Source organism: Triticum urartu, unplaced genomic scaffold (genome assembly GCF_056163025.1).
Source record: "Triticum urartu cultivar PI428250 unplaced genomic scaffold, HENAU_Tu73 scaffold1, whole genome shotgun sequence".
In the NCBI taxonomy this organism is placed as follows: Eukaryota; Viridiplantae; Streptophyta; class Magnoliopsida; order Poales; family Poaceae; genus Triticum; species Triticum urartu.
The window spans coordinates 5,015,232-5,019,007 of NW_028259461.1; positions in this window are offsets into that span (position 1 = coordinate 5,015,232).

A 3,776-nucleotide genomic window follows, 5' to 3' on the forward strand; every position below is an offset into this window, starting at 1 on the left:
CTTGGATTTGGTTCTCTCGCGAAAATCGCGAGTTGCAGAGATGAGAACCATGAAAAGCAAGATCCCGAATAAGAAAACAGAAACCGAGGAAGAGGAAACCACAAGAGTGAAGACTAGTAGAGTCTCGTCTTTTGTCATTCTTTGCTCCTTTTTCACTCAATGATTCCTTCGAATTTGCCGACCAAAAATTCTATATGTCTATTCTATCTATGATATTTCTATATATATAGAATATGATATCTAATATGACATCCGATTTGTCAAAGGGATTGGATTGGTGACTTACCCATTCAGTGACTTTGGCACTGGACGTTCCAAAAACGGGTACTATCGGATCGGGTGAATTAGAGAATAGACAGAGGTCCGTTGGCATTTCAGCCTTTCTTCTCCTTTCAGGGCCTATCCGAAAGAGAATCCAGTACCTCTTGGTCCTGAATATCAGAATAGGACGAACGAACCGGCCTCCGCGGATATCTTTGCTTCGGAACAAAACCCTGCAATCAAATAGATTGTCCCAAGGGCGCCATATTCTAGGAGCCCAAGTTATGCTATTGAAAATTCGTTCCTCTAGCAGTTCCGGTTTGAGCATTCCGTTCCCTTTTTCAAACTCCACTTCTTTTCATATAGCAATCCCTGATCAAAGAGAGAACAATATCCATTTCAAAACATTTCTAACAGATTCCTTAGTTCGGACCGACGAAGTAATGTCACTCGACTATTATCAACCTGACTGCAATCTTTTTCTGTCGGTAAGGATTGCACCAGAGCACCTTCTACTTCTAATAGGCCATGAACTATAGATAGAGAAGAATCATTCTGAGCGAGTACATAAGAAGCGATCCACTTTTTTTCATCGGTTCCAGGGGAAGACCAAAGATCTTGCGCGGCAGGTCCGCCAGAAAAACTCAAAAGAGAAAGAAGTCTCGTTAATCTCTTCATGCTCGTTCCAAGTTCGAAGTACCTTTTGGCCAAAGAAAAACCCGCTTCCTGACACGATTGCCTCTTTATCTTTATATAGATAGATTCTATGGGGTTATTACTTAGTAAGTCTATTTTGTACAAGAGCCCCTCCTATCTGATAGAAAAGGGTCCCATGATCCCGAGCCGATCTTACCTTGGCTCGCAAACCCCAAGTTTGTCTATGAAGAGCTAATCTAATTGTATTTTTTTCTAGAATGGATTTCTTATGTGGAATACTAATGGATAGGGCTTCGTTGCTAAGTGCTACAAGATCTAGTGCACTGGAACTCGTGGTTATGGACCCGAATCCTTTAGTATGGAACATTGTCTTTTCCAAGTAAAAACCCCTAGTATATGAAAGAATGAAAAGGTGCTTTCGTTCTTGTGGAATAAGAAGCCCTCGTACCTTAATGAAAGGAAAATCGTAATTTTTCGTTAGGTATTTGACCAAATAGGATCGTCCAGTTCCTACAGAACCTATCACTAAAATACCCGATAGGGCTAAGCGGAACGAAAAGGGTTTTCCATGAGATGGTAAATGAAAACGATTAGTCCCACACGAGGTTTGGGAATAAGTGATTGTCTGATAATGAGCAAGGAATATACGTCTTTCTGCTAAAGAGGATCTATTAAACTCATAATTCATTAGATCCTTGTTATCAATGCCAACTAGGTATCATAAGTAAATGGATCCCGGTTGTTCAATCCTTTGATAACCAAGGTCATTCTTTGCTAAAGAGAAATGATCACTATGAGTCAGACTCAATAGAATTGGATCCATTCCAAATAGCGAGAATTAGGATTCTTGATCCCTCTCAATCTCTCTTTCAATTCGAGGATCCAGAGAGGTGTTTTCATAGTCATCTCCGAATATTTGCCATCTCGGAATATTTTCGATTTCATTTTTCTATGATATGTCTTTCTATATGAAAATTGGTTATTTACGATGTACGATGATCCCTGTTAAGCATCCATGGCTGAATGGTTAAAGCGCCCAACTCATAATTGGTAAATTTGCGGGTTCAATTCCTGCTGGATGCACACGAACGGGAACATTCCATAAGTCTATTGGAACTGGCTCTCTATCCATGGAATCTCATCCATCATCCATACATAACGAATTGGTATGGTATATTCATACCATAACATAAGAACAATAAGAACTCGAATTCTTATCGATACTGGAACTCAGAGCATAGGAGGGAAAGTCGATTTATGGATGGAATCAAATACGCAGTATTTACAGAAAAAAGTCTTCGTTTATTGGGAAAGAATCAATATACTTTTAATGTCGAATCGGGATTCACTAAGACAGAAATAAAGCATTGGGTCGAACTCTTCTTTGGTGTTAAGGTGGTAGCTGTGAATAGCCATCGACTACCTGGAAAAGGTAGAAGAATAGGACCTATTCTGGGCCATACAATGCATTACAGACGTATGATCATTACCCTTCAACCGGGTTATTCTATTCCACTTCTAGATAGAGAAAAAAACTAAAGGAGAATACTTAATAATACGGCGAAACATTTATACAAAACACCTATCCCGAGCACACGCAAGGGAACCGTAGACAGGCAAGTGAAATCCAATCCACGAAATAATTTGATCCATGGACGGCACCGTTGTGGTAAAGGTCGTAATTCCAGAGGAATCATTACCGCAAGGCATAGAGGGGGAGGTCATAAGCGCCTATACCGTAAAATAGATTTTCGACGGAATCAAAAAGACATATCTGGTAGAATCGTAACCATAGAATACGACCCTAATCGAAATGCATACATTTGTCTCATACACTATGGGGATGGTGAGAAGAGATATATTTTACATCCCAGAGGGGCTATAATTGGAGATACTATTGTTTCTGGTACAAAAGTTCCTATATCAATGGGAAATGCCCTACCTTTGAGTGCGGTTTGAACTATTGATTTACGTAATTGGAAGTAACCAATTAGGTTTACGACGAAACCTAGAAATCGATCACTGATCCAATTTGACTACCTCTACGGGATAGACCTCAACAGAAAACTGTTGAGTAACGGCAGCAAGTGATTGAGTTCAGTAGTTCCTCATAGAAAATTATTGGCTCTAGAGATATGGTAATATGGAGAAGACAAAATTGTTTGAAGCACGCACAGAACCGGAAGCGCCCCTTGTTTCAAAGAGAGGAGGACGGGTTATTCACATTTAATTTGATGGTCAGAGGCAAATTGAAAGCTAAGCAGTGGTAATTAAGACCCCCGGGGGAAAATAGGGATGTCTCCTACGTTACCCATAATATGTGGAAGTATCGACGTAATTTCATAGAGTCATTCGATCTGAATGCTACATGAAGAACATAAGCCAGATGACGGAACGCAGAGACCTAGGATGTAGAAGATCATAACATGAGCGATTCGGCAGATTTGGATTCCTTTCCTATATATCCACTCATGTGGTACTTCATCATATGATTCATATAAGATCCATCTGTCTAGAGATCGTCATATACATCTAGAAAGCCGTATGCTTTGGAAGAAGCTTGTACAGTTTGGGAAGGGGTTTTTTGAGAGAAAAGAAGAATCTACTTCAACCGATATGCCCTTAGGCACGGCCATGCATAACATAGAAATCACACGTGGAAGGGGTGGGCAATTAGCTAGAGCAGCAGGTGCTGTAGCGAAACTCATTGCAAAAGAGGGTAAATCGGCCACTTTAAGATTACCATCTGGGGAGGTCCGTTTAGTATCCCAAAACTGCTTAGCAACAGTCGGACAAGTGGGTAATGTTGGGGTGAACCAAAAAAGTTTGGGTAGAGCCGGATCTAAGTGTTGGCTAGG